The following is an 18,592-nucleotide window of genomic DNA, read 5'->3' on the forward strand; positions in this document are numbered from 1 at the left end:
ATGCCCTACAGTTTGATAAGCCATCTTCTTGTAAGGTACTACAAGTGTGGACCTTCACATAGCTCTTAATCATACTGCCTTAAAAGTTGCAATTCACCCAGTGTGGGGAGACCTTACACAAACAGGAACTTGAAGCAGTGAAACCCAGACAACCCAATACACCAAAAAAAGCCCACAAGAAACAAATTTGAATAAACCTTGGTCAACTTGGGGCTTACCCTCTATGAGGTTAACTTCAGCCCTACAAGACTTGTTCAAGACTAGTCTTGCATAACACATATAAAAATATTAGATGAGTCTCAAGCAAGAGCTAGCAAGTTTATTACAGGTTCCTGACGAGACACCTGGCACTTGCATGCAGATTTTGTGTGAACACAGATAATTCCAGTCTTGCTCCAAAAAGAAAAAAAAAAATCATTATTATTGCTTAGTACTGAACAAGTTGCAGGATAATGAGCACATCACAACCACCACAACAGTAAAACCAGATAGACTTCATTTTCCAGTATTTTTTCTTACACTGGAAAGAAAAGTAGCTAACACCAGGCATAGTAACAGCCAAAATTAGCTATTTTGCTTAAATGCAACATACAAAACCATCAGCTGTACTTCCTAAGGTAGGAACACCAAAAGCATCAAGTCACACAACATTTTCAAGTCCTAATTTAGGAAAAAAGGGAAAGAAAAAAAAAAGAGGTGGGGGAAGAAAAAAAAAAAAGATAAAAGGAAAAAAAAGAGAAAAAGGGAAAGAAAAAAAAAAGGAGAGGAGAAAAGAAAAACTATACTTCACCTCTGAAATCACAGGAGAGACAGGGTTCTCATATACAAAAAGGATCATTCAGCACCTCCAGGTTTTACAAGACAGCTACAATCTTTAAAAATTAGATCTTTTTTCTTTCTCCACAGACACATGCTTACAAACCCACCCGGAGAGTAAGTCTAACTCTGAAACACATAGAAGTAGGCGTGCAAGAGCACCTATGCTGTAGCAAATGTCAAATGTGTCAAACTAAAAGCCATAGGGATCCTGCCAGTCAGCACAAAGAGCAACAGGCAAAGCTACCTTGTACCATTGAATTTACATGTCATGGATTGTAAAAGTGACCTTCAGCCTCCCTGTCCACTCAAATTCTTCTCTAAACATTTGGGAAAAGACACAGCTATCCTGGTTATTTCAATTAAGTCATCCCTCTACCACAGACAGGCCAAATATCGCCAGTGACCTATCAGTGTTTTAAATCAATGGCATTAACAGTTGGTCACCACCTCACCAAGAGACCTTTCCCAGTCAGTGCATAAGGACAGTGACATAGAAAACAAACTCATTCGTTTTCATAGATCTACAAGGGTTATGCCCACCTCAGAAAAATTGTAGCAACCTTTTATCTTCTTCAATTTCCCCTTTCTATTTGGTGTTTGCATTAATTGCAGGACAGAGAACAGATGAACATTAGCCCAGTCTCAGTTGCACAATGAATGGTCTAAACTACTCTGACCTAGACAGAATTCACTGACCAGAAGAAAACCTCTCACACAGAGCAAACATTGGTGCAATGAAAGCCGAAATCTGTCATACCATCTCATTTCCCATTCCCCCCACACAACACATTTTATTTTTAGGTTATAACATCTCATGCAGGAGGGAAAGAAAGGATGGGCACAGGCATAATAGCTGAAAACAAACTTTAAAATGCCAAACTTTCCATTTCACATTTAGTTACATCAGCTACATCTTCAACTCACATTCAGCATTTCTGGAGTCACAGCAGCAAGATTTATACTGTCATACTGATGTCACCTTCACGTGTGATTTCCCCATAGCCACAAGCCACTCACAAAGAACGTGTCATCATCCTCATGAACTAGATCAAATGCTGCTTTTTTGCTTCTTGCTTAATAGGGTGTCACAATTTAACCCCAGCTGGCAGCTAAACCCCACACAACCACTCACTCACTCTCCCTACATCGAGATGGGGGAGAGAATCAGAAAAGTAAAAGTGAGAAAACTTGTGGGTTGAGTTTAAGAGAGCTTAATAGGGAAAGCAAAAGCCATATACGCATGAAAAGGACATGCAATGAATCCATGCACTCTTTCCCATGGGCAGACAGGCGTTCAGCCATCTCCAGGACAGTAGGGCTCCACTGTGTGACTGTTACTTGGGAAGACAAACACCATCACTACAAACTTCACACACACACACTTCTTCCCACAGCTTTATATGCTAAGCATGACACCATAATGCATGGAATATCCCTTTGGTCATTTGGGGTCACTGTCCCAGCTGTGTCCCTCCCAACTCCTTGTGCACCCAGAAGTGCAAGCAGAGACTGACACACTGAAGCTCTGCTGCAGTTCCTTCTTCCCCTTTCACAGTGAGGCTTTTTGGTTTGTTGGTTTTGGTTCAGTCTGGTGTGTTTTTTTAAACTTATCCAGCACATCTCACCAGCCTCTCATACTCAATTAAAGTCTGAGATTAAGAGCAGCTGAAGTGAGACAGCACTTCTGCTATCACATTAACATTGTCTTACATGTTCCTTTTTGCTAATTCTACTGGTGCCACAGTTATCAATGAGAAGGAGGAGGCTGGAAGGCAGCTCTGTTCACCAGAGCAGCATGATACAGGTAATGGCACAGTAATTCAATGCAGACTTGCCCCATGGGAGTACTGAATTCCATGCCTGGGTCTGCAGAGGAGCTCGGTGACCCAGCTGAGGCGCAGCCTGCTCCCAAGTCTCACAAATCGGGACTGTTTCTTAGGTCTCTGAAGGCCAAGCAAGAAGAGGCCTTGCTATCTGTATGCTGGAAGCGGTTTAATCCCTCGTGGCTGTAAAACATAGGAATTCAGCAGCAACCCTTCTGACAATATGCCACGTTCAGAGAAGCCACAGTCCTCAAACTCCCAGCAAGGCTCTACTTTCATCTTCTGTACATACCAAATTCAGCAGAAGCTTTTCTCTCCCGAGAAGAGGTTTTTTTTCTTTTGTTGCAACGGCCAGAAAAGACACCTGCGTATATATGCACTGGAGGAAAGGAATTCAGGGTGGATTTGCACTTGACTAATACATTGCAAGTAAAAACCAAAGTTACAGAGTGACAACTGGGTCTTTAATTAGCCTACAAAGCAGTGTATAAGAGTGGCTGATTAGCAACAGTTATCTTGTGCTAAAAATCAATACATCCCTAATCTGATGCAAATGATATCTAAATCTCAGTAACAGCGCTTTTTAAGTGGTCTGAACACACACATTGACAAGTGGCAGATGACTTGGTAGGGGGTAGGGAGGAGTTGAGGGGTCACTGGAGGGCGGCACAAAGTGTCCGTAGATAAAGTAATTCAAGTTTCACAGCAATAAAGTACAGCAGAAATTTGTTTCTCATACTTCAGTTTTCCACCTTGTCTTGGCCTAAAAGCCATCGACTTGGAAAATGAATTTTCTGGACCACGGCCCTCTCAGGCTAGGGTAATTGCTTTTTAATCTTGCTTCTGTGCATTAAAAAAGCATCTATGCATTGCTGCAAAATCCCTCTTATGCAGTTAAAAAAAAAAAGTGGTAAGAACGGTTATGTCCCAGGCTACAGTGAAACGACGATCGGTATTCGTTTAGAAATTCTTTACGAAAGAGAGACACTTTCAGAGTTTGCTTTTGAGAGCGCTTTGTTTGCTAAGCTTCTGCCTTCAAGGCAGAGCAAAGCTCTGTAGGATAACCAAACCCGGGCGATGACCACAAAAGCAACAGAGAAAGATGCACTTTGCGGCTCCCGCGCAGCTATTCGGCACCTCGCAAAGCCTCGGCTATTCTGCAGCAGCCTGAGAATCGCTACCAATGCAATTAACGGATACATACTGTGACTTCAAATACATATTCTGACTTACCTTTTACCACTTCCAAAGAGGAGCCACAAAACTAAAGATCCTTCCACTGCACACTGAAGGCGCGGAGCTGGGGAAGGCACAGGTGTGGGGCTAACAGACAGGCAGCTCTTCGGGACTGAGGAACCACTGTGTCACCCTCTCGACACCACCACCATTACTTTAAAAGCCTCAGGCACCAAAGCCAGAAGTACGACCAGCCTAGTTTTGACCTGTATGAGCAACTCACTCTCTCCGATGTCTCATCAGTTAGTCCTCATCATCTCTCCATTTTCACTATGCAACCTCAATGCTTTTACACTTTGAAGAGTTTTACTGTGGGTTTTAGGAATTCAGCTCTTGCTGAAATACTTTCTCCTCCGGCAGTTTCTGTGGTAAACTTTGATACCGCACCCAGGTACCCAACTGTGGTTTTTGAAAGACAAGTTCCCTGAAGAAACCAAAGCACTGCATTGGAGAGCAAAGAAGGAATTCCCTGCTCTGGTCTATTCCTATTAAAAATAGTAACAGCCTGAAAAAATTCAGCAGCCTGAAAATTGCATTTGCACAGATGTGAGGGATTTAAAATCTCTTCCAAACAGGTTTGTCAACAAGGAAAATATTACCGGCTTTTGTATCACTTCCCTTTTTGAGAGGCCATCTCCTATAATGCATGTGTTACTCAAGTTTTCCATTAGTTTTATAAATGCCAAACTGCCTCTTCCAGTTTTAACAGTTAATCAAATTATTTGAGAGGTGCAAAAACACTAAATTGTCAGGAAAGAGAAAACCAGAGCTCCAGCAGTATATCTGCAAATTCGACCAAAACAAAACGGCATATTTTCTCCTAAAAATCACGGAAAAGATGCAGGAAACTTGAACTACATCTTCCTCAAAAGGGAAAAGTGCTGCTGGGGCTGCAGAGAAATTTTACACTTGGGAACAAGGAGTCACTCAGTAGAAAGGATCTTCCCCTACACAAACAGAAGACCCCACGATGCCTTGTTCAAAAGGAAGAACAGTAATATAACACCAAAAAGAGCACTGGTACCATAATTAATAAGTAAATAAATAAATATATAAAACTAATCACGACATTAAACTAATCTGAAAATGGCTGTTCCTGACCATTCTTGTTACACAACATGATATTAACTCACCAGTTCTGCTTTACAGGATTTCGTTTTGGGGTTGCTTGCTCTCGGTTCTCAATTCAAGAAAAGAAAAAAAATGATGTGCCAGCAGCACCCAAGTCCTTATATCCATCGGTAGTACAACATTTTCCACTTATCAGCAAAAGAAACCTTTATACTGCAGATTTGCCTCGGATCTGACAAAAGCATGCTTTTTGCATCTACCTCCCCCCAGCCACAGGCCCCAAAACTAGACACACCTCAGGGTCAGGAAAAGGAATCTGTTCCACTCTGACAAAAGTCATCTGCAAAGTCTTGGGGCTTGCTAAAAAACTGCCAGTTTCCCTTGATTGCTCCAATGGGATCATCCCCTCCGCGGGGAGGGAGGAGAGGCAGCCCTGCACATCCAGGAATTGCAGCCATCTCTCCCTCCCCTGCCCTGCCGTGCTCTGCCCTCGGGGGATGCTTATCCCTGACTCCAGCCTTACACATACATTTGCTGGGAAAAGCAGAACTCGAAACCCAAAATTGTCATCCTGGTCGAGCTTCTGGATGTAAACATGCAGGCTGATCTCTCGCAGAGCAAGCACGGCACAAGTGGCACGTATGACCTGGGCGGGAACATAACTGGGATGCCTTCAGTGGTTACGTTTTGTTCTGTTTTATCACAAGCAGCTTGGTGAAAATCCAAACATGCACACTTGCAAGAAGCAGGATGAGGATCCTCCCTCCTTGTAACTCCACACACTGCTTTTTGGTTGTTAAAAGAGGGGGCAGTAATCGTGGCAAAGCATCCTCCCATGCTCCCCACAACTCCACACTTGGAGGGTGCTTGCTGAACAGCCTGACTGGGGGAAGGGTGAGAAACAACCCGAATGGCACAACAGAATTACTGTAATAAGCTTAACTGCTGAGCTGGTACCTGCAAAAGGGATATCTTAAGTCCCAAAAGCATGAGCAGATTCTGCTCTCATCAGATATAGCCATGGGTCTTTCTATATAGGATTAAAGATGGATTGACACAAGTGGCAAAAGCCATTTCATTAAGAAAAAAGGAAACATTCTCTACGAATAATTTACAAGAAAAGCAACACATACCCTAAATTTCTTATGCTGACCTTACTAACTCAGGCTTACTTTCCTGCTTTAACACCCATCCAAAAAAACAGCCCACACTTTACATTTGATCAGCTATGGCCAGTTGTTACAAACTATCTACACTATTTTCATCCCCTCCCTGAAATTTCTAGGAAGTTAACTGCATGAGAGCATGAAAAGAGAATCTGAGCTTGGCAATGCACTTGCCAGAACAATATTCCTACATTTGAGTATATAAACAACACACACAAACCTGGTTACTGATCCAGAAAAGGCAGCTGTTGATAACTATCAAGTTCTCATTCCCTTCTCATCTTATCAGAAGCCCCAGACACAAGGTCACCATCAGCAAAGCAGGAGTCAGTGGTACCTACACCATGTGTTCCAGTGTGGCCATGACTAACCCTTTCTGATCAAGAGCCAAGGCACTCTATTTCCATAGCAACAGATGCAACTCTGTAACTGGGCAGTGGATTTCAATTTCCCCTATGCATTCAGCTGGGGCTCCCTCACAACCCACTGCTGTCCCTCCTTTTTCTAATGACAAGCAGCTGGAGAGATCAGGTTTGTGTTCCCCATGCCCCTTGGGTCAACAGCCACCTCTCAGGGATATCTATGAGCCCAGGAGGAAGGTGGTGGCAACACAGGTCTCACAGGACATGGCAGGGGCTCGAAAAGGTGTGAACGGACAGGAGGAGGAGGAAGACATGGAGAAATGGTGAGAAGATCAGCAGTCCAGAAAGGCCAGAAGGATACTATAAAAAGTGATTTGAAAGTATATGATTGCAACCGCATTCCTGAGCCTTGTCCAAACCTCTACCCACTTTGACGACAGAAACCACAACTGGTAGGTTTAACTTAGGAATACTTACTAAGTCATGCTGAGAATACTTTCATTAAAAACTGTGCTTAAAAACAAACTCTCCTCTTCCTCCCTACAGTTAGCTTTTAACACTTGTCTAAGCCACTGGAGGAACAGTGCTGCCCTCACCCTGTGAACGTAAATCATAGCAGTAAACGTGCCAATTAAAAACAGGGAACGTACTTTGCTCAAGACAATCTAACATGCCCTGTACAACACAATCTGTCTTTTAGGAGACTGACTTGAGATACTAGTTTAAAAATAAGAACAGCACAAATAAAATATGTAGGTTATTATTACACATGCAGCCAAGTCACTTTATATAAATGACCACAGAATAATTCACCCTGCTTTATTAAAAAAAAAAAAAGAATGTTTTAAAGCAGTCCTTGAAAGGACACAAATCCTCAAATTCAGAAGAGACTAATACTGCCTCCAGAGAACCCAATACAGAGATCACACCTCTTTATTTTAATTTTCCACCCATTTTTAAAGCTATAAATACAGAAACATCAACATTATCCACTCTTCAAATACTTAGTCACAGAATCAGAGTATAGTTTGGGTTGGAAAGGACCTTCAGAGGTACTTTCATCTAGTCCAACTCACCTGCAAAGATTCAACTAGATAAGGTTGCCCAGAACCACATCCAGTCTGGCCTCAAATGTCTCCAAGGATGGCGCATCCACCACCTCTTTGGGCAACCTGTGCCAGCATTTCATCACCCTACCTCAGACATTTCACTTTGAAGTGTCTGTGGAATTAAGATGATGACTTCTTTCTACTAGATGAAGTTTATGTTGCCTCTTTTATCACCTATTAGCAACATTAAGAGCAAAGACAAAAGGATGCAAGAACTAAACCTGACACACATTCATACCCACTTCAGTTTAGTCTACTACAGACCCACAATTGCCTGTCATGGTGTTTTCTTAAAAAAAAAAAAAAAAAAAAAGGTAAAAAAAACAAACCCACAACTCAAAACCACATCAGTCATAAAGAAAGTTTGTTGATGGAGTCAACACAGTAATTGCAGAAGTTATTCCATCTCGGTGGTGCAGAGATTGACATTGCTATTTTGCATGACACAGACCTGGAAGAAAAGTCAGTGTCTACAGCGCTAGTGAGAGCGGACAATTTGGGCATGATCCCACATGCTGACATTCAGTGTGTTGCTACTTTCCTCTTGATAAGGTCCTTTTTTGCTAGGTAAACCACAACACTTATCCAAAACCTCCTGGGACACCCTTTAACACTGGCAACTGGAGAGGTGAAGAGAAGGGGGAGAGGAAAAGAAAAAACCAAAAACACCAACCAGCTCTATGGCAACCATGAATCAATTCAGGTCAGAAAGCTCACTTTGGAGAGACACACCTGAACTTTGGGAATTGAACCTGCAGCCTTTCAACCTAAAAGAAGAGATTTAGTGATAGGGATCACAGCTTATGCCCCAAGTCATTCATATCTCACCTGGTTCACTGAGTGGGAAGCCTCTGTCTTCCACAAGCCTCCCTGCCACCACCAGCCCAGAGTACTGCACCAAAGAAAACTAGACTCCCTCACTGTAGAAAAATTCGAGCAGCTCATCTCCAGTGAGCATCTGGACTTGATCCACATGCTGAAAACATCAGAAAGATCTTCATTGCTACTTAAACTAAAGCTCATAATAAATCACCTAGGATCCTTTAGAAACTAGCACACCATCCTTATTAGCATTTGCATGCAGATTAAACATCCTGCAATTAGTCAAAGTCTCAATGATAACATTTGTGCACGAGCTTACAAAACAGACAGGACTGAACTGTGTGCCTCATCTATGCCTGAGTAACCAAGACTATGAGGTCTAGTTACCCCTTTTTGAACAACAGAACAAGTAAGGTATATTTATTGGATTGTTCAGTTATATATTCAGCTACTTTGAAATTACTTCATGCTGTAAGGTGAACTATGCACAACACAGCTGGAAACACAAGGCAATTACAAGCAGTAGCACCTTAGCTACAAAAGATGTATAAGCTTCACCTTGACACAGGTCACAGGAAAAATAAATCCTTATCACACAGTATAAAAATTGTCTCTACAAACCTATTTGTGCTTGAAAGTATTCAGATATAGTTTATTAATTATATTTATTAAGCAGTCTAAAACTAGATTTCATTTTCTTGAAATCAGGTAAACAAACTCAAATACCACTTGGATTTTCATAATTATCAAGCTGCTCTGGCTTTTTAATTTGCTATGATGAATTTTGCACATGCTGAGAGACCTGACATCAGAATCTTCATCTTGAAAAGGCTGGAGCTTCAGCATCCCCCCAGCTGCATGTAACAGAAACACATAAACCACCAACCCCATCCTCAACATGTGCTGAAAAGCGCAGCTAGAGAGAGGCAGGAAAAGCATTATCTGCTTCGCAATTTTGCAAAGCTTATAGCAGAAGGGCCAAACACTGGCTGGGTTATTATCCAATCTGCAAATAAACACAAGTAATTAATTTAGTAGCATGGCATTGCATCTTGCAGGCTGAATTTCAACACATGGCTATTACAGTGTAACCACTTGAAGGAACAGAGCAATTCCTTATGATTTCTAGTGTATAGTCTGCTTTCAGGCTACAGCTATGAAAAAAAAAAACAGAAAGGGAGTCCTGAACACGGAAACAAGATTCCCAGATGATTAATGAATAAAATACAAAGCCATTTATAAAGCCAATAAACATTTTTTGTAGAGCGAACAACTATTTAAAATATTTGCTCATATTCAGCTACAAATGGACAGTATTAAAGCACTATTACCAGTGCAAGAGGGATTACAAAGTTAACACAAACAACTCACTTTTAACCTCTTAAGTGCTTTGTGCAGTATTAGCAAAGAAGTCTTCTAATGGGAATAATGATAAAAGGAGTTTAAAGATTGGCAGCCACTCAATAAAATGGCTAAGGAAAGTTCCCTGTAGGCAGTTATAAAATGACTGTCAATTCACTTGTGCCATGATGAAATGCGAGTTAAGCAGCACCATTCAGAAGTCAAGATCTTTAAGGAATAACTGGTAATCCATTGAAAATATCAGCTCAGTTGGACAGGCACAGAGAAGAAAACAACTAATGGCCTTTTCTACTGCATGGTGCACCTGTATCTAATTACCTGTATCTCATGTTCTTTCCTCTTCTCCACTCCCATTCCACCATAGCACTGAATAAAGCTTGCAGGATGGACTCTCTACACACGAGGTAAGAATCCCTCTCCCCAAAGACCATGTGAGAATCTTACAGCAATAGATCTTTTTCCCTAGAGATTTTCAACACCTCATGTACCTTTGAAGCTAGCCTTGCTCTGAACAGGAGGTAACAAACTTTTCTGTGACTGTCATCTCTACAGATATTCTTGTAGCTATTTATACTTGCTGAACTCTCAGCTGGACTCTGGCATTGCCTCTCACAAGCATTATAGAGGCTTGGAAGGTAAGACACGTGGCTGTATGGGTCTGTGTCATCTGAGCATAGGTACTTGTTTTCTTGCAAGCATTCACAAAGAAACTGAACAGCATATCAGAATGCAATTAATACACTCAAATGTGCTTTGGGCTCTGTTTTGGCTTTTAAAATGTCCTTTGATGAACAATTTATTTACATTTTGAAAAGGAGAAAAACTGAAATAGGAAATTGTATATGCGCAAAACCAAAGGCAGTATCTGACAAGTCATTTTGTTAATTTGTGGTCAATTGCTCATTACTGCAAAATAAGGCTTTTGCGCTATTTCAAGAAGAAACCCTAGCCCATTACTAAATATTGCTTTTGGCAAATGCAAACTTCTTGTAGCACAGTGAATCTCCATAAAAATCATATTTCCATTAAATGCACACACTAGCATCCCAAAAGTACTGGTGGAAACAGAACAAGATGTTCTCTCAAGGTGTTTCGTTGAGACCTTCATCTGCTTTCATTCATCCTCTTTTGCCCGTTCTTGCGCTGTTCACAGTGCTGCTTTGAACACCACCTACCCCCTACACTGCCTCTTCTCAACACCCTGCCCCACAAATGACCAACTTCAGCATTCTGAGAACACATATGTTCCTCTTACTTCCTCCAAGTCTTGTTCACTTAACTATTAGACAAACACTGTATTCCCTAGACACTCAAAATCCACAGAACATTGTCATTTTATATTATTCATGCACTCTCTGTAAACAGCAAAGCTCACCCTGAGCTGCCCACTGCCTGACTCACCTTCTGGCACTGGATTTCCACTCCCATTTAAAGCAAGCAGACATTGAGCCCGGATGCACAATCACTAGTCAAGCGGGCCAACAGCACATGCACTGAAAGGTGGCCACCTTGAAGTTATTACATTAGTGAACAGTGAGCATACTCTGAGAACTGTATGCAATTGGCATAGCCAAGCAGGTATTCTTGCAGCAACTGCCCTCAAGGCACTTTCATGGTCTTTTTCATCATTATAACGGCAGGAATAATTTTTAAGCCTTCAAATACTCTTAAATTAACTTCCCTGACAAAGTTTTCCAGAGCAATATAATCTGACTACATATAACTCTCTGCAGAAGAACAGGGGCACAAGGAAGACAAAGTACAGACTTCAGAGCAGAAGAGACACTATAGCTCAATCTAGATGGAACTGTTTCATTAGTATGTAGATTCAAATCCATCCCTATGCAGTTACCAAGTGCTACCCAAGCCTTCCTAGCAAGCAAAAAAATTCTATTATGTGTACAAATAGGGCTTTTATGGCTTGGCACAGTGCTCAACTGCAGAGTCAAACTTTCAATGCCTGGTAAATTTTTCACTTGAAAGTGGCAGGAGAGCTCATGCCAGAAGCCAATATGAAATGCAGCTTAGTGGCAGAAGGTCAAAGTGTGGTATCAAGAGATTTTATGAAAGTGTTTCAAGACAAACTTCTTAAAAGCATTATGCTATCTAGGGAGGCATAGATTTATACCACTAAGAAAGCCTAGTAAGAATCTTTATGACTCCTTCCAATGATGGGTAATATTTACCTTGCACAGTAAGATCTCCTGTAGGTGGTGAGAGCTGTGTTTATCTAATCCTTGGTTCTTTTGCTTAAGTTATGAATGAATAAATAAAAACTGTTAATGTCACTGTTTTTATGCAGACTGTCTCCCAAAGAGAAAAAAAAAAAAACCCAACCAACAAAAAAGAACCAACAACAAACAAACAGACTTTCAGGTGCAAAGGGTGATATTTCATGCATAAAAAAAACCAACACAAATCTGGCCTATAGACAACTAAGGAAAGCACAACAGAGTTTAAAGACCAACAGCTTAAGCAATTACTTTCTCCATTAGTACCTAAAACTATGGCTACAGAAGGATAAATTTAATTTGAACAGAGAGGAAGGCTCCATCATTGACCATTTTTATAAAAATATTTAAAGCTAGTGTCAACAATGACCCTGAACACATGTCATCAAGCATGAAGACTTTCAACATACTGAATCTTGCCAGCTGTCACCACACCATAATGAAACAAAAAAACAGTAATGCCCCACTGAAACCTAATCTATCTGCTCAGGGTCTCCCTGTGAATCTGCACAAATGCACTGTTAGATTCACCTACAAGAGCAAATTTGCAAATGCTTATACACTTTCCCATTAAAGTATTTCAGTTGTCTGAATCTGTCATTTTAATAAATTCAAGTATAAGACTTTAAATTCAATTAGCAAAAATCTCAGTGCTTCCAACTTAAAATTTGCAAGTGACATTTAATGGCATTCAACACACAACTCTAAGCTAATACACTAATGGACCAGCAATGAAAATTGTAAGACACTCTGAAAGGCAATACTCTTTTTTTTAGTCGAGGAAATTAAAGGTGTAGGCTGCACTGGACAGGAAAAGATGGCAGCTATTAAAAATCCTTCTGAAACCAAGGCTGCAAAAGCACCATACAACTATGGCTGCACATAATTTGAGCAACGAAGAAAAGCAGCTGCTCTATTCAGCAAGATCTCCTTCCAAAAGGCTAGGTTTTTGGGGGTTATATACCTAATGTAAGGTTGTTTCAGTTCTCAAGATGGGAATTACAACCTCTTCTGCTGTTTTTACTTCTGACTCCTCCTACCTCTTTTTCTGATGAAGGCTTAGGCAACACAGTTCTGTAGTCCCACACTATCTGATGCCCACAGAAGCACTAAGTTTTCCAAGCCTTGTGTCCCAAACAGCTAAGGACACAACTCTGGACCTCAAGAAACCAGCCCAATGAGCAGACCTGAGGAATTCTGCTACAGTGCCTCCCCACTGCACACCTGCAACTCATCAACTTGCCAAGAAAGCTGCAAGTTCTCACACAGCTATGCCTCCTGCATTAGAAAAATCCAAGATACTGGACTTCAGGGATCCCTTTAAGTCTTTTTTATATGTGGCAATATGCTTCACCTTAGTTCCGTTTAAATAAAGCAGACTACCTCCAAACTGCTTCAAAAAAACTCAGGGAGACAGAAGGCAGACCACGCTGGGAAGTCTGAGAAAAAAAACAACTCCAGAGTGATGATTAAGCAGAGGGAGATATTCTTTTTAAAAATTTGCTTAAATATAAACAAATTAGTACAAGCAAAACCTATGGTTAGTGAAGATGCTTTTGCAATAAAGATTTATTAGTGTTCTTCTTTGAATATGGATGTGCAATTGGATACCAGCAGCACTTTACAGACAGATGAAAGAAGCATCAACAGGACATGTTCTGCTTCACACAAATCTTGCTCCTGTGATTTGGATGAGTGAACTATAAAGCCCAGCAACAGTAATAACTACATATTAAAAGTTGCATTTCTTTAAGAGAGTTCTTGTAGTCTCCTAAATTAGACTGACTTGTTTTTTGACGCTCTTGGTTAAGAGCTATAACAACAAAGCTCAGATTATAGTTTCACAGATGTTTAACTTATTCACTTATGTTAAGAACTATACAAAGCACAGGGAAAACAGTTACACCTAGTAGCTTATTAGGATATGTTCATTTTATTAACAAAAAACAAGCACAACTAAATTGCACCAAACACGGCCTCTGCTAAGTAGATTTTCAAAAGCATACAATATATTTGGGATTAAAGTGCCACAAGAAGCCAGTAGGTTTCACACTTGTTTCAGTTTACTGCATTTCCCCCCAACCTTTTGGGGAGCAAATGGGGCAAGACAGGGAAAACTTTATTAACTTGAATGATGCCACACACTTTGGGAATACAAAATGTATTAAAAGCCAGATTTCCAATCCACAGCACAGGAGTCATGCAGTATCAGCCTCTGGAAGGCTGCCTGCCCCTATCTGCATTCTGGTGTCCTGGGTGCAAAAAATGCTCCAATAACACCAAATCCTTCAGGAAACAATATGCTGAGCTGGCCAACCATATGCCGGGCTGCATCAAAAGAAGCATGACCAGCAAGTTGAGGGAGGGAATTCTGCCCCTCTACTCCACTCCTGTGATACCCCACCTGCAGTGCTGTATCCAGGTCTGGGACCCCCAACATAAGAAGGACACGGACCTGCCTGGGTGAGTCCAGAGGAGGCCATGAAGATGCTCCAAGGGCTGGAGCACCTCTGCTATGGGGACAGGGCTGAGAGAGCTGGGCTTGTTCAGCCTGAAGAAAAGAAGGCTCTGGGGACAAGACCTTACAGCAGCCTTCCCCCACTTTAAACGGGGCCTTCACCTGGATAGGGACTTTTTACAAGGGCCTGCAGGGATAGGACATGGGGGAATAGCTCTGAACTGACAGAGGGGAGATTTAGTTTAGATATTAGGCAGAAGTTCTTCCCTGGGAGGGTGGTACGGCACTGGCAGAGAGAAGCTGTGGCTGCCCCATCCCCAGCAGTGTTCAAGGCCACGTTGGAAGAGGATTTGAGCAACCTGGTCTAGTGGAAGGTGTCCCTACCTGTGGCAGGGGAGTTGGAACTGGATGACCTCTAAGGTCCCTTGCATTCCAAACCATTCTATGATTCTGTGAAATCACTGACAGTACATGGGAGTTCAGTTCAGGAACCTTTGATTGCTAAAAAAAAAAAATAAAAAAAGAAAAACCCACCACCAAAAAACATCATCCCACTAAACACACAGCCCACCAAAAACCAACCTCTCAAAACTCAGAGTTTTGAGCTTATTTTAAGCTCACCTCTACTTCAGAGCACTTTTTCCATGTTCCGTTGGTTTTGATGTGCTGCACTTGAATCATGACTGAAATAGCATTCAGGTGCTCTGCTCTATTTCAACAAAGAACACTTTGGATCTACCTCACTGTGAAGCCTTAAAAATCCTTCTTGAGCAGCATGCATCTCTGTGAACCACACCACAAGAGAAGGATCTCATGTCACGTTCAACAAAAATGGCCACGTACAATTCTCTTAGTTTGGGGTTGGGTTTTTTTTTTTTTTTTGACGGTGCTACACTGCATTTCTTTTTAACTCCAAACAAGCTGGAGAACAAGGATCTGGATTATTTTTGTCTGAGCATTTTTACAGGGTGCCCATTGCCCCAGTTAAAAAGCCTGTAATTTGTCAGCCATTCCTTACAGCCAGACTGGAATTGCTATTAAATCTAAGTCCCAGGCCACCCATTTTTAGCACATCAATTAACCACCACTGAACAACGCAGAGCAGCAGCAACCAGAAGATGGGAAGCATTTTTAAGTTGTCATCACCCACAGCATATCTGTTTTTCTTCCATATGTTCAGTTCAAAAAAACTCAATTATTTAATTAAAAGCAGCACCTATTCAAGCTTGAGAGGTGTTGAGAGAAGCCATAATATACATGGAGAACAGGTGTGTAGAAGGTGCTATTAGCAACCCACTGGCTTTTAAGGATACCGTTAACTCTGAGTAGTCAAGTAGTATTAATTAGTACCTCCAAGTCTTGAAAATGATCCACATAGTTTGATTTATTTAATTTAGAAGTATCACAACTTTTCATTAAAAAGTAATGAAACATGTGAGGGCATGTTGCCTCTGGGTTGATACGTGAAAGACAAAAGAGGGAGAAATAATTTGGGAATAACAGTTTGTTGCACAAATCAAACACAGTTTAAATGCATCTAAGCTAAATTTAATTCTGCTCCACATGCACAAACCCTGAAAATCAAGGCCATCTCTCTGGATTTAAAGGTTTATTACCTTTATTGTAAAGGTAGACTTTCTCTTTTGTCTCCCACCATCCAGGGTTCAGTTTCTAAACTCTGAACAACTTCATAAAGCTAAAGCAATTCCAATGCCCACCAAAATAAAACAGAAGCTCACATTAACTCAAGTGCAATATCCATTCCCCAAACATAGACAAGCCCAAGCCCACCAAGATCAACAGCAGAACTTCCACTGACTTTAACTGTCAGGCATCACAGGCATCTGTATTCTATACTGGTTTGTAAATGGGTGTGAAAGTCAACAGAAATCACGTTCATCCATGCAGACATGAAGTGGCAGAATGGAGTCTGAAGGAACTGCTACAAAACCTGTCATCACATTACCATGTGTTGATACTACCATCAGCACAAGTGACACAAGAATGTTCATGGACACCCCATTTCCATCTCTGCTAAGAAAGGCTCCCTCCATCAGGAAGGCTCATCAGCATGATGTCAACATGGCAGAGCTCCCATTTTCACAAATAACACTTCTCTCTATCTCCATTCTTGCCTCATGTATTTACAGTGCCTTCAGGCACCAAGGCCTTCTTTAATGAGGTTTAACACAAGACAGACTAAATTAGAAACCCTGATCAAAACAAGGCCTCCAGCAGAAACACAGTAAAAAGAGCCAAGTAAAAAAATCCAAGTATGCAGTGCATCAATCAGCAAGCAATTTCACAATCAGCAAGCAGCTTCACAAACAGGCAGCACACCTGCCTGGCAGGTTGCCACTGACGGTGAGGCCTCTCTCACCCTCCATTCTGATTTCCAGCCTCTTCGTCCCCAAAATACTCGAGCTGCAGTCACCCAGCACGCCTCAAACACAGGGAGGTGGTGCAGCCCTAATGCCACCACTACAGCCCTTGAAGTCATCAGGTAAGAAAGATCTCCCCACTCACTGTGGACTTCTCCAGATTCTTTTGGAGTGCCTCCGCACCTCAGAGAGCTGAGGGTATCAGCCAACCCCTGCACTGAGAGGGGGCCCTACCTGAGCTGAGTGGACTGGGCTCAGGCCCACAGTCTCACCTAAACTGAGAAGACCAAATGCCCCCGGGCCCTCTGGGGCTGAGGGGACTGGACCCTCCATTCAGACACCCTGAAGAAGAAGGGAACAGACCTGACCAGGCATCACAGCTGATGGGACCAGCACTCCAGGAGGAGCAAGGAAACTGAAGTCTCCTCAGTCCTAGTCTCACCAGCTCAGGCAGCTACAGCCCTCTCAGCCCCGGGGCCCGGGAGATCTCTGGTCAGAAAGCTGCAGTTCTCTCAGCGCTGAGGGGCCGAGATACCCCCAAGCTGAGGAGACCACACTTCCCTCAGGGCCCCCAGGCGGAGGGAACCCAAGCTTCCCAGAAGGGAAAGCCCTGGGGCTGAGGGGGCCTGGACACCCTCCGGGGCTGCGGAGGCCTCCGCCAGGCTGAGCTGCCAGGTACCTCCGAACCGCTGTCCGGCCTCGCCGCTATACGGCCCCACCTCGGACGGCCACGGCCGCGGCCTCTTCCCCGCTGTCACCCCTGCCCCGTCCTGCCGCCACCCCCGGGCCTGTGTCCGACCTCCCCGCCCGGACCCACGAGTCATGCTCACCGTGCGGCGCGAAGCCCCGAGGCGGAGCGGAGCGGAGCAGGTCAGGTCGGGTCGAGCCGAGCCGGCACGGCCGCCGGGCGGGCGAATCCCCTGGGCGGCGGCGGCTGCCCTATGTCCCGTGCGGCGGCGGCGGGCGGGGCGGGCTGCACCGCGCCTCACGTGACCGCCGTGTCATCCCGCGACGCCATCTTGTGCGCGGTGGGGGTGTGTGTTCTGTCACGGGTTGGTGCTGCCCACAAACGGGTGGTTATCTGCGGGCACACTGCTCGTTATCGTCCGGACACAGATCGGGACGCTCGTCGCTGTCAGAGCTATTGGTTTTCCGTGTAGCGTTGTTCCTAGAAGCTTTCTGCAGGCATGTAACCGAATAATAAGCCCCAAAGCAGCCGGCATCAGCATCTTGCTGCGAGGGGATAAGGCGTGAAAAGTTCTCATGCCAGATCTGGCTGGCATCCTGATGGAGCTGGGCCAGGCGTGACCTTGTCCACGGTGAGGTAGTGCTTCATGATAGCATGAACGGAGGTGTTAGTGAGGAGGGGTTTGGTCTCTTCTCCCAAGTAATAAATGATAGGACAAGAGGACATGGCCTCAGGATGCACTGGGGGAGGTTTAGACGAGGTATTAGGAACAATTTCTTCACCAAAAGGGTGATCAGGTATTGGAACAGGCTGCCTAGGGTAGTGGTTCAATCACACTCAAAAACTGTGTAGATGAGGCTCTTATGATGTGGTTTAGTGGTGGACTTGATGATCTTACAGGTCTTTTCCAGCCTAGCTGATTCTGTGATTACACTTCTGCAGGGCAAATGTGATGCAGAGCTGGAGAGCATGCATCCTTCACTGAGAGCTGCAAGGCCAGAGGATGCAGTGTTGGTGCAAACTTGGACGTCTGCTTTTATTACACTATCCAGGGGGCTGTTCTT

At 43.1% G+C, this 18,592-nt stretch overlaps 1 protein-coding gene across 2 annotated transcripts in view; it reads right to left on the minus strand.

Moving 5' to 3' along the window:
- Positions 1-17,801, minus strand: part of SGMS1 (sphingomyelin synthase 1) — a 103,609-nt gene extending 85,808 nt beyond the window's left edge. The window contains exon 1 of one of the 2 annotated variants that reach the window (XM_031053318.2): positions 17,671-17,801. The gene's annotated coding sequence lies outside the window, so the exon portion shown is untranslated. The remainder of the gene's footprint in view (positions 1-17,670) is intronic. The other variant, XM_031053319.2, reaches the window with a different exon arrangement.
- Positions 17,802-18,592: the final 791 nt, after the last annotated feature.

The sequence above is a fragment of the Melopsittacus undulatus genome, chromosome 4 (genome assembly GCF_012275295.1).
Source record: "Melopsittacus undulatus isolate bMelUnd1 chromosome 4, bMelUnd1.mat.Z, whole genome shotgun sequence".
NCBI classification, from domain to species: domain Eukaryota; kingdom Metazoa; phylum Chordata; class Aves; order Psittaciformes; family Psittaculidae; genus Melopsittacus; species Melopsittacus undulatus.